The following is a 13,743-nucleotide window of genomic DNA, read 5'->3' on the forward strand; positions in this document are numbered from 1 at the left end:
AGATACGGAGCCTTCACAGCTTTCAGAAATATGAAGCCCTCATGGGGTAACACACAGAACTGTCTGGTCCCCCCCCTCTTCTATTTCTGCGTCCACCCCCTCATGCTCACTAACTTCAGTAATTATGCCTGTTGCCACACAACTTTTAGCATTTCCTAGGTAGCCCCTACATTGGTAAGACAGTTGCGCCACCCGTGGCACCAGTCCATGTCAGACTCCCAGTCTTCAACTTTGGGAAGCATCGCTGCAGCCCAAGCGTGCTTTATGCGATGCTTGGCTACCCCCGCTGCAACAATCAGCCAAATCTGCTAGTACTTTGGCCTTCCCGCCTCACCCGTATCTTGCTTTACACTCCCAAATAAAAGCAATTCATCACTCTCCTGCAGAGGCACTCGGTAAAGCAAGAAAGCACCTGGAAAGGGGCCTCCACATTCTCTAACCGAAAGGCTTTCTCAGATGTCAAATGAATCCGGTAAAACAACATGCAAATGTAAACATACTTCTATATATGTGCAAGCAAATAATGATGAAGCACTCGCAAAATAATCAAATACTTAAAATAAAACACATGCAGATGATAATGGTAAAACACATGCTAATAAACACAAGTCAGAAATAATGAAGCATTTACAAGTGAAATGCAAGGGAGCAAAACCTAAGCAGATAATAATAATGGAGCATTCACAAGTGACATGCAAGGAACAAAACCTAAAGCAAGCAATAAATATAGAGAATTGTATGTACATGAATATATAGTTAGAACAGAAATACGTCGCACGCTGGTCATTCTGCACACATTAGAAAACATATGTTGAAATAACTATAGATCTATCCAGATATCTCAATAACAATGATCAAAAGAAAGTACCTCATCAGCTGCAATATCTTCATCATAGCCCTCACAAGTCACTGGGATTCCAAATTTCAGCCCTAAGGTCAAGAGACTTCTCAAGCCAGGAAATGCAGCACTGAGCAGATGCATCCACCTCTCAGGAGAGAACCTGATTTTCCAGGCAAGAAACCCCCCTTTTTATATTATTCTCAATGCACGAAGACACCATCTTCGCCAGAGATTCTTACTGGTTCAGGCAAGGCTCCCACAAGCATTCCAAGGATTCCCAACGCATTCTCTTCGCTCTCCCACATTACACCTTCCAGACCCTTATCTTAGTGAAGCTCGAGAAAGTAGAAAACATCTCAAAGAGAACAAAAATACTCTCAAAGAGGAAAACAATTCTGCACGCAAATGACCTGAATTACCATGAGTAACCCGGGGTCTGCTTGTGTGTGCAGAACTCAAGCCAATCAGAATTCAATATGGAGTTAAAGCAAGCTGAAGTCAATAGTTAAAACTTCATTTCCCAATGGACAACACACGGCACATTTGTGCACCACTACCTACAAGACTACACTCTTAAGACAGAGAAGTACATTCCACACATTTCTCTTTTTCATGCTTTAAATCGTGCATCCCACACTTTCTGTTTCAAGCAAGGCTGTTTTGTTCTGTGCTGAGGAGAAGGTAAACATTCTTACTCTGAAGCTATAAGAAGACACAAAATGAAAGTTGAAGTAAAAATGCAAGTGGATAAAAAATGATGTCATACATTCAATATGGAGTAAGTTAAAACACATAGTCAACTAAAATACTGGTAGTCAAAGGTCATCACATTATCCCCAGACATATGAGTGCATATAGCACTACAACCTTTATTAGTAAAATGGAGCCATTTGGCATCTAAAGGAACCACTAGATTGAGTACCTGGGCCATTATCCAAACCATCTCTACCTAGTAGAGTTGTATTACAGGGCATCCCCAGAGGATGTGAAAAAAGGTGCCCTCTTGCCCAGCCACGTGGACATAATGCAGATTCCCCTCCCGTACTTGTGGAGAAGCATTCTTGAATAGTATGATCTATATAAGATCTGTAGTTGTACTAGGCTAAAGCGTGGTTTTATCGCCTCCTCCATTGAGCTTTACAAAGGCTGTGCCTGGTCATCATCTTCTAATGCCCCAGAGTCTGTTTCCCAGGCCTATTTCTGTGCCATCATCGGGTCAGGGAAGTTGTTTACTATTTTCTTGTATATATTATGGAAATGGCCGCATTTGCTAGTGGGTTCATGCAGAGACGAGCTTTCAATGGCTTCGCCTCAGGCAGGTGTTCCCCCTTCAGTATGTTTGCATGAGGGCATGTACCAGGTGTAGTTACCTAAAATGCACAGTCTTCATATTCCTTTTGCAGGACCTTGCCGGACCTTGAACGTCACCAGTGATTGTACCCTCCAGATGTTGCCCAGTCACTATACCAGTCAGGGCCCACCTCGAGAATCCTTGCAGACTACCCACCTCTCTCAAGAGGACACTGTCTCAGAGTGAGGTTTAGTCAGTCTGCTTACCACCCCATCCCAGATATTTGGTAGCCTCTCTCCATAGTCTCATCACCGTCTTGAGTCAGCAGATCTCGCCCTCTGCTCATAGAGAGCTGCGGGGTAGCCACTGCACTCCATTGCCTCTCTGTCAGCCCAGTATGCTAGTTTACCATGATCAAAAAACGCCCAATCATTAACCCTTCTCACACTTTGTGGTCCAATAGTACTCACTTATGTCAGTGACCATCAGTTCCTGTCTTAGACTTCTTTCTGGAGCTTATGAATTGCACTGCGTGAGCTGCTCTTGTTCCACAACAATAGCCTCACCTCGTGGTCAGTCTTTTGAAAAATGTCTGGGGAATCCTATAAGGTGTATTTTGGAGAACATATAGGAGTTGTGGAAGAGTTATCGTTTTGTATAAAGCAGCTCTGCCTATCAACAAGAGCGAAGAGTTCTCCAGTTTTCAACATCCCTGCGGAGTCTGTCTAGCTTTGGAAACAGATTAATGTGCAAGAGTTCGTTAGGGTCACGGGTGACATAAAGCCTGAAATATAAGTCTTCCAGCACCAAAAACGCAGTATATTTGAATTTATAAACCTAAACATTGGTCCTTAAATAATCAAATCTCTAACACGATAAATATAGACTGAAATCGGAGCTATATTACACATGTCCAGCTGGACAGTAATTTTAATAATACGAACAAATGGACAACTGTAGTTGAGCACATTAATCTAGTTCTAGATTAATCCTAGATGAATCCTCTCTAGAATATGACAAGTACAAAACATACACAAAGACATTTCAGGCAAGTCAAGTATAGCTTGTCAAATTGCAAATTCCACCAAGCTTATTAAAGACAGTCAGTGCACTTGTTTTACACAGTGGAGTAATGCGCAACGCTGTCTAACAAGAATCAACAACGTTTCGATCCTTTCAGCACGATAATAGGATCATCTTCAGGACATATATAAGTATACTTGAAGGGGGGACTCTGGAGCCTTCCTGTCAAAGGATACATGAAGGACTTCATTTGATGCGATAACCCGAGTGATCTCCAAAGATTCTGAAGATTTGCATTATTGTATCTGTGGATAAGGTTGGTTGAGTAAAGTGCAGCAGTATGTCATCGGCGTAGAGGGATATTCACTCCTCCCACCCCTATCACTACAAACTCCCTGTATGAGTGGATCTTGGTGAAACCAAGCTGCCAGTGGCTCAAGTGCCAGAGTGAGTATCATAAGGGACAAAGGACATCCTTGCTGGGTGCCCATTTGCAGGACGAAGACTCTGGACACAGCGTTGTTTACCCGCACTCCAGATAGTCGACCCTGATACAAGAGCTTCACTCAGCCACAAAATTATGGGCCAAAACCCAGACTAGTAAGAGTTGCCAAGATGTAGATCCATTTGATACTGTTGAATGCCATTCTGGCATCAAAGGACATAAGCCTTGTCTGCTCAGCGTGAGGCATAGTAATCATGTTTAACATCCCGTAGAGACACTGTAGGTTTCCGCGAGTTACCCTGTGCAGCATAAAGCAGGGTTGATCTAGATGGATCACTGATGTAATAACCCTCCGCAGTCTGGTTGCCAGGGCCTTTGAAAGCATCTTCGCTTCCACGTTTACAAAAATATGGGTCTATATGATCCACACTCAGCATGCTTAATTTGTAAAAGAAATAGCGAAGGTGCCTGAAGCTCTGCTCACAAGCTTAAGCTGGTGAAATGAAATGTTGAGAGGTTTATGAAGGGCATCCCTGGGCATGATTTGCATTCTGTGATCTAACAGGAGTGTGGCACTGTGTAAACCGGATTCTCCACCCTACCTTCAACCTGGGAAAGGGTACAGGATCCTGCAAGGAATTGGAGTCTTGAATGCATTTTGGAACAATGTGACGAAAAAATAAGTATAGAACTTTTCTTGGATTTAGTCCACGGTTGTTCACCCTGGTGTGGAGTGTGTAACGTCAGTGTAATGACTAAAATAAGGAAATGGCCAGAAGACATTTAAGACAGGTAGTGACCCTGGGCAGCAAGTAACCGATAGGGATTGGACCTCAGCCACAAGACAACAAGCACCAATGTGAGACTGGCTTATGATGATCTGCATCTCCACCAACTGGAATGTCCCTTGATATCCAGTTTAGACATTTTATTGTTGTCTAATCGGTATGCATTATTATTCTCTTTCGAGTACAACTGGGGCGTGGACTACTCAGGTGGGTATAGCAATTTTCTTCCCAAATATCCACACAAAAATCTTTTCACCAATATGTTTTAGCTATATTCAGGCCATATAAATAGTATCCCAAATAAGGTCTACAATTTAAAAGGGTAGGCTGTTTACATTTTTGGCATATTCCATTAAGGAAAAGGATTTGAGGTTCTGAAGTTGGTAGAATATTCTGGTGAAAGAAGGACATGGAAAGCAATGCCAGATATCACACCGGTGGTAAGGAGAAGGAAAATGCTGCTTACCATAATGCATCTGTTCTTGGCATGTACAGCTGCAGAGTCTCACACTGTGCATTAGATCGCCACCTCGTGTTGAGCTCGAATGTTTGCATGTTGTTGTCGTCTTGGAAGAAGTCTTTGTAGTCACAAGATAGGTGACTCCTCCCTTGGACGATAGTGCACATGGGCATCGACTCCAATCTTTTGACTGTTTTTTTCCACCACTGGGTTCGGATGAAAATGTTTCGCTCTGGTTCAAAATCTACTTTTCAAGTACTTCAACGCATAAAAATTTTCTTCAAACTTCACCAAACAACTTTCAATATCGATAAACATCGACTCGACTTCATTCGCTCGATTCCGGTCATCGTCGCGGGCCGTTGAGCCTACCCACGCCGTGAGGCCTAAGTCTCATGGAAAGGACGCCATTTAAAAGATGCCCCGAGTGTGGAGCAAAATTTCCACACAGTGACCATCATGAGGTCTGTAACCTGTGCTTATCACCAGAACACGACAAATCCAGCTGCACAGCCTGTGCATTCTTTCAATCGAAAAAGATCATTCGAGATTGGAGGGCCCATCAACGCGGTATGCAGAGATCAGCTCCGGAACCGGTGGATATCTTCGAAGGTACATGCGTCCCAGAAGAAGATTCGTATGATCTCCAGATCGTATACGAGGCAGATGAATCCGATGACTCCATACCTTCGGGTCAACGCGTGAGTACCACTGCCCCTACCCCAGCCCAAACACCAAAGTCGAAGGCAAAGGTCAACACTCCGCCTGCGGGACCCAGTCGAGACCGGAAAAACACTTTGAAAGCCCCGCCATCGAGTCCGGCTCCGAAAAAAATAATAAAGCCTTCCGGTAGCTCCAGGCCGAGCAAACCGCATGTGCCGATACCACCTGCTCCCTCGGCACCGAAACAAAAAGAAGTCCCAGTTTCGAAAGAAACTCTGAAACCATCGACTCCGAGAGACAAAGTGGCTCCGAAAAAAACGAAGCCTGTTCTGATGCCGCGAAAACAGCTTCCACTCTGAAGCCGATACCCTTGATGCCGAAACAGACAAAGCCTGCTTCTGATGCTTCCAAGTCCACGAACAGGCGTCGGCTCAAAAGACCATATCTTCAGTGCCGAAATCTACGCCAAAGGACTCAACATCAGCTCCCAAGGCTAAAGACAAGCAACAAACCGGTTCGGAACCGAAAAAATCGACGCCGAAGGCTGTGTCTCAAGAAGAGGAGCTTTTCCAACCAGATCCTTTTTAAAAAAAGGATCTCCATTGATCCAGAAACAGGACATGTTTCCACTACACCACACAGGGAGAGGAAGTCAGATACAGCACCCACACCTCCAGTGCCTGTCAAGAAGGATTGTGCCACATCTCCTATGCACCCTTCTTCTCCTGTATTTCCTCCTTCTCCTCCTCTTCTTTAAACATTTCACCTCAAAATTCTACTCCTCATTCTCCACCTCCTCAGGATGTTGATGATGATGAGTATAGCATGGGGGGGAGGGAGAGACCCAGATGACCCTTTTCCTAACCAACAGGTTCACCAGACTGGGAGTATCCAAACCCCCAAGGATGTACCAGATATTCCTGACCCACATACACATCCATCTAAACCTTCTCCTTCAGAAGACAATATTGGGTTTGGACACTTGATTAATAGGGCTACCATCTATCACAATGTCTCCATGCATTCAGAGGAGGCAGAGGAAGATTTTTTATTAGACACTAATGAACACTCCCAAAAATCTTTGCAAATACTGCCAATGATTAAAGGAGACATTAAGCATGCACCAGAAGTGTTTAAAGCTCATGTATGAGCTAGAATCATAAACCCAAGGATAGAGAAATGGTACAGACCAGCTCCTGGGGATACTGCCTACATTAAAAGGACAGCTACCCTTAGACTCCCTAGTAGTTTTAAACGCTAGGAAAAGAGCAAATTCTAAAACGTCAGGCGAAGCACCACCTCCTGATAAAGAATCAAACATCATAGACGCTTCAGGGAAAAGAATAGCTGCCAAGCTAGCAATACATGGCGCATCGCTAACACACAGGCCCTCCTCGCAAGATATGACAGGGCTCACTATGATCAGTTAGAGAAGCTCTTACAACATCTAACTGACCAATATAAGGCACAAGCAAATGACCCCATACAAGAGGGTAAGCTTATATCAAATGCCTCCATTAAATGCTCACTTGATGTTGCAGACTCTGCATCCAGAGCAATAAACACCAGTGCCCTCCTTAGACGTCACGCTTGGCTACGCATTTCAGGATTTAAGCAAGAAGTGCAAACTACTATCTTAATTAATCATTCAACCAAAAACAATTGTTTGGTCCAGAGGTAGACACAGCACTTGAAAAAATGAAGAAAGACACTGACACAGCAAAGTCTATGGGAGCTCTGCAGTCCACCCAAGCACAAGGCTCCTTTCATCGCTCCTTCTACAGAGGAGGCGCCAAACAAGCTGGAGCAGACAATTTAGCTTCCTTTAAAACAAATACACAAACATCCTCCAATAGAGGATACTTTAGAGGAGGCTACAGAGGCAACAACAACAAGGGAAGAGGTCGAGATAATAACAGCAATCGAACCTCCTCCACCACTAAACAGTGACTTCCTTCAGCTCCCCTAACAGCATTCTACTCCCGTAGGAGGGAGATTAACACAGTTCCTACCCGTCTGGAATTCCATTACAACAGACAAGTGTGTTAGACAAATTATCCAGTATGGTTACTGCCTAGAGCTTACAGTTACCCCTCCACATATACCACCCAGACAGTGTCCAATGTCCACAGAGCATCTACCACTGCTCCAACAAGAGGTACTCTCATTGCTGCAAAAAGACGCAATAAAGTTAGTTCCATTGCAACATCAAGGAACAGGGGTTTGCTCACTCTATTTCCTAATACCCAAGAAGGATGGGACACTAAGACCAATTCTAGACCTAAGGCCGCCCAATCTGTATATACACTCAGATCATTTTCACATGATCACTTTACAAGTGCTCCCACTGCTGCAACAAGGGGATTTCCTCACCACACTAGACCTCAAAGACGCCTACTTCCACATTCCCATACATGCTTCTCACAGGAAGTATCTCTGATGGGAAATATCCTTAACAACGAAGACTTTATAACGACTTACCTGAACAACGAAGCCGGAACCACGGCTTTCAAAAACCACGACTTTCCTTACGCACGACTTCCTTAAACCACGAGTCTCTCCACTACCCTCCGCTCCTGTATAACGTCACTCCTCAGAATTAAGGGAAAATAAGGGCTAATGGTATGCGTTGTCAAAGCTTACTAACATAGTACATTAAGATCCGTTTTTTTTTTTCGAGTGGTTCACGCAAGAAGTATTGTAATTACAATAGTGCCATCTCATGGCCAAACACGAGATGTTTCATTTCGTGGTTTAGGAAGTCATGCTAAAAAAGGTAGTGGTTAAGAATATCTCGTGGTTAGGCGTTCGTGGTTAAGGAAGTCGTGGTTTAGGCGATTTGTACTACAAGGACAACACTATCAGTTCAAAGTCCTTCCATTCAGGGTCACAACTGCACCACAAGTGTTTACAAAGCGCCTAGGAGTAGAAGCAGCACATCTCAGAAGACAACATATCCACGTCTTCCCATACTTAGACGATTGGCTCATGAAAGCCAAGTCAGTCAAGCAGTGTGTCCAACACACATCTCAAACAATTCAAAGACTGCACAACTAGGGGTTTATAAAAACTACACCAAGTCACATCTCCAGCCCTCTCATGTACATCAATACCTAGGGGCTACCATAAACACTGATATAGCTCTAGCTTATCCCAGTCCAGCCAGGATACAGAGCATTCAAGCTCTCTCCCAGCCAGAGTGTTCATGCAACTAATAGGCATGATACAAAAACATCATTTGCACATCACAAAAAGTCTCTTTCAATCATTTGCTGTAAGCACGTATAAACCCGATTTCTTTGTCCAAAGGAATCACGTAGTATATCCAGGTTGCAGTAAACTGGTTTGGAACGTGATTTCGGTGGAAGACAGTCTTTGAAATTTATGTTGGAACTTATCATGGCTCCACATTGAAAACAAGTGAGGACAACTGCAACCTCTGATAGAGTGCTACTAGAATTGGATGATATTTATTGGGTGGACGCCCTTCAAAGGGAGCATATAATACGCAAGTATTGGAAGATAAAGTATCGTACCAATTGGAGATTTGCCTTGAGAAAGCCCATAGGGGGCGAAACGCGCGTCGGCTGTCAAGAACTGTGTTTTAAAAAGAAATAAAGCTTGGATTTTGGATATACTATGTGATTCCTTTGGACAAAGAAATCTGGTTTATACGTGCTTTCAGCAAATGATTGAAAGAGACTTTTTGTGATGTGCAAATTATGTTTTTGTATCGTATATGGATGTAACAACCTGCAACACGGCTGTGGGGCGGTTTGTACATGGGTAATGCTTGAGGAGGAAAAGCATTCTACATCAAGGTTGCACTCTAACAATAAATGTACATCCATAATTATATGTTCTAGAATTACAAAGAGACAAGTGTTGATGTGCAGATCCAATATAGCAAATTCCTCCTTTTTGTAAAATGTACAACTAATAGGCATGATGGCATCTTGCATTTTTATTGCACCATATGCAAGACTGCAAATGCGCCCATTGCAGGAATGTCTAGCACATCAGTGGAATCAGGCTCAAGGACAACTTACAGACCTGGTGTTGGTGGACAGCCGCACACATCGCTCTCTGCAGTCGTGGAACACCAAAAACTTGCCCAGAGGGCAGCCGTTCCTCGAACCTGTTCCACAAATAGTACTGACAACAGACGCATCCTTCACAGGATGGGGAGCCCATCTGCTCCACCATACAACTCAGGGGAAAATGGACCGCTCAACAAAAAGTGCTTCACATCAATCACTTAGAGCTGCTAGCAATATTCCTAGCACTGAAATCCTTCCAAGTACACATACAGAACAAAGCTGTCTTGATCTACACAGACAAGATGACAGCCATGTACTACATTCAAAAACAAGGAGGCACACATTCCCTGCAACTGTCCCAGCTCGCTCAGTACATTTGGGGATGGGCAATTCCACAAAACATATATCTGCTTGCAGAACACCTTCCAGGAGTTCACAATCGGATAGCAGATCTGTTAAGTCGACACACACAACAGATCCAGGAATGGGAACTACATCTGCAAGTTCTTCTACCATTCTTTCACAAGTGGGGTCATCCAGACATAGATCTGTTTGCCACACAAGAAAATGCAAAATGCCCAACCTTCGACGCCAGGTTTCCACACCGGCTGTCCAAGAGCAATGCGATATGGATGAACTGGTCAGGCAGATTTGCGTATGCTTTTCCGCCAATCCCACTAATACCACTAGTAGTACGCAAGCTGAGACAACAGTCTCTCAAACTCATCCTAGTAGCTCCTACATGGGCACGCCAACCGTGGTTCACCACACTGCTGGGACTCTCTCTAGTTCCACACCAAAGACTGTCTGACACCATCCATGCTAACCCAGAACCATGGAGACATAGGCCATCCAGATCCAAGTCAACTGAATCTGGAGATCTGGCTCCTGAAGTCTTAGAGTTTAGTTAGTTTAACCTGACACCCGACTGTATGAATATCATTAAAGAAGCCAGAAGGCAAAATGGGATTTGCCATTTACTGCACTAATAATCAAATTGATCCTCTAGATCCAGAATATCATCTGCTACCTTCTCCATCTACAAAGATGTAATCTAGCATGTTCATCTATATGTTTGCATCTTGCAGCAATTGCAGCATATTTACAAAATAGACAACATATATCGTTATTCAGAGTACCTGCAATCAAAGTTTTTATGGAGGTATTAAAACGAATCATTCCTCCTAGGTTACCACCCTCTCCAGTGTGGAACCTAAACATTGTTCTTACCAGGCTCATGGGGCCCCCTTTTGAATCTTTACATAAGTGTGAACTGCAATTCCTTACTCGCTCCTCTCTAACGAGCCGAGTGGTCGCTCCCAGGGCCTCTGCTGAGACCTGGTATCGTAGCGCTGCATTGCATTGCTCACAAGCTGCCTCTCGCTGCATTGCCTCATTAGCTGCTTCTCACCTGCCTGCCTGTGCCCAGCTAGCGCTAAAAAGCATTGTCGCTGTATATCGTTTTGACTGCACTGTATTTTAACGTGTTTAGCGCATCAGCCTTCAGCGCTCCGCTTATTGCCTGCAAAGTTGATTTTTATATTGCCTGCTTGTGCCCAGTTGCTTTTGGACTCATTGGCGCTGTGTTCTTAGTTTCTGCTGTTGTTTACGTGGTTTGCGCGTTGTGCTCCGCTCTGTTCCCCCCCTCCGCCTCCATTTTGTTTATTTGTTGTGCTCGCCGTCCTCGTGTGCCCGCCCCGCCTCCCAGCTGAGACGCCCTCGCCCCTCCCCCTCCACTATCCATATATGACAGTTCTTCCCGCGCGCAGCGTCCACGCGCAGCGACCGCGCCCAACCCGTGCCGAAGGTGCGCCAAAGGTAAGCCCGTCTACGCCCGTCCGCGCCGAGCCCGCGCCCAGCGCCAGTCCCCCTGCCCCTCGTGCTGCCCAGCCCCCCCGCGTTACCTACGATGCCGCCACCCTCCTAGCCCTTAACCCCGTCGCGCCCCCAACTGCGTCCAAGCCGCTCCTGGACGCACCCATGGACCGTTCTCCTGCCTCTCCTGCAAATTTAGCGGCACCGACAACATCTCCGCTACGACCACAACACAGATTCCCGACCCCAACCACCTAGAATGCATCCTTCTCAACACCCGCTCGGTCCACAGGCACGCCATTGACCTTTGGAACCTATTAGACACCATCTCTCCTGACGTCGCCTTCCTAACGGAAACATGGATGAACGCTTCCTCCGCCCCTGACATCGCCATCGCTATCCCTGATGACTATAAGATCACACGCAAGGACCGCACCGACCATACCGGAGGAGGAATCGCTATCGTCCATAAGAAATCAATCCGCATCTCAACCAGCTCTGACGCCAACCTCGCTAACTCCGAACACCTTCACTTCCAGATCCACATCGACCCCAAAACCACACTCCGAGGCACCCTCCTCTACAGACCACCAGGACCCCGCGCAAAATTCAGTGAAGACATCACGGACTTCATCACCCCACACGCGCTCCCCTCCAAAGACTACATCCTTCTGGGAGACCTCAACTTCCACCTTGAAAAGATCAACGACCGCAACACCGCCACCCTCTTGGACAACCTCGCCAACCTCGGACTTAAACAACTGGTCACTTCCCCCACCCACATCGCAGGTCACACACTCGACCCCATCTTCACCTCCAGCAACCATGTCTCCTTCAGCCACACTACGGATCTCCTCTGGACTGACCACAGCTGCGTTCACTTCACCTACAACAAGCCGAAACCCATCATCCACCTCCAACCAACTCTACAAAGAAACTGGAACAAAATCACCACGGAGCAGATCTCCACATCGCTCCTTCAAACCTCCCCAGCCCTCTCTTCTAACGCCAACGAAGCCGCCTCCAACCTCACCCTTTGGTTATCCAACACCGCCGACACCTTAGCACCACTGAAAAAACGTCAACACAAACTTGGCATCAAGAAGGCCTCATGGTTCAACGATGACCTCAAGAAGTCCAAGAAACTGTGCCGCTCCCGTGAAAAGGCCTGAAAAAAAGACCCATCCACCAGCACCAAGGACGCCTTCAAAAGCGCCATCCGTACTCACCACCAACTGATCCGAAAAGCCAAGAAAACAGCATTCAAGGATCGACTTGACCACAACGCCCACAACAGCAAGGAACTTTTCAACATCGTCAAGGAATTTTCCAACCCCTCGGCCAACTCCAACGACATCACCCCCTCTCTAACCCTCTGCGATTCCCTAGCCTCTTTTTTCCACAACAAGATTGCTGACATCCACAACAGCTTTGACAACCAACCCGGAAGCCAACCCACCCTACCATCAGCTGACCATCTTCCCCCCGTTAACACCCTTAACGCCTGGAACCCAATCTCCACTGAGGACACCATCCGCCTGATGAATTCCATCCACTCTGGATCCCCCACAGACCCATGCCCTCACCACATCTTCAACAAAGCAGACTCCATCATAGCTCCGCACCTCCGAGACGTCATCAACTGCTCCTTCAACTCCGCTACCTTCCCAGAAGACTGGAAACACGCTGAACTCACCGCCCTTCTGAAAAAACCAACAGCAGACCCCACCGAACTCAAAAACTACCGCCCCATCTCGCTTCTTCCATTCCCGGCCAAAGTCATCGAGAAAGCTGTCAACAACCAGCTCGCCGCCTTCCTCGAAGCCAACAAATCACTCGACCCCTCACAATCTGGCTTCCGAGCCAAACACAGCACTGAGACCGCCCTCATCGCAGCAACAGACGACATTCGAACTCTACTGGACAATGGAGACACAGTCGCCCTCATCCTCCTCGACCTCTCTGCAGCCTTCGACACAGTCTGCCACAGCACCCTTTTACAACGCCTCAGAAACATCGGAATCCAAGGAAAGGCACTGGAATGGATCACCTCGTTCCTCACCGGAAGAACCCAGAGAGTCCGCCTCCCACCATTCAAGTCCGAGGCCTCTGAAATCATCTGCGGCGTACCACAAGGATCCTCACTCAGTCCCACCCTCTTCAACGTATACATGAGCCCCCTCGCGGCCATCGCCCGCCAACACAACCTCAACATCATCTCTTACGCGGATGACACTCAACTGATCCTATCTCTCACCAAGGACCCCAGCACCGCCAAAACTAACCTACACGAAGGAATGAAAGAAGTTGCCGAATGGATGAAACAAAGTCGTCTGAAACTGAACTCAGACAAAACAGAAGTTCTCATCTTAGGTAC

Source organism: Lissotriton vulgaris, chromosome 7, assembly GCF_964263255.1.
Source record: "Lissotriton vulgaris chromosome 7, aLisVul1.2, whole genome shotgun sequence".
Taxonomy (NCBI): domain Eukaryota; kingdom Metazoa; phylum Chordata; class Amphibia; order Caudata; family Salamandridae; genus Lissotriton; species Lissotriton vulgaris.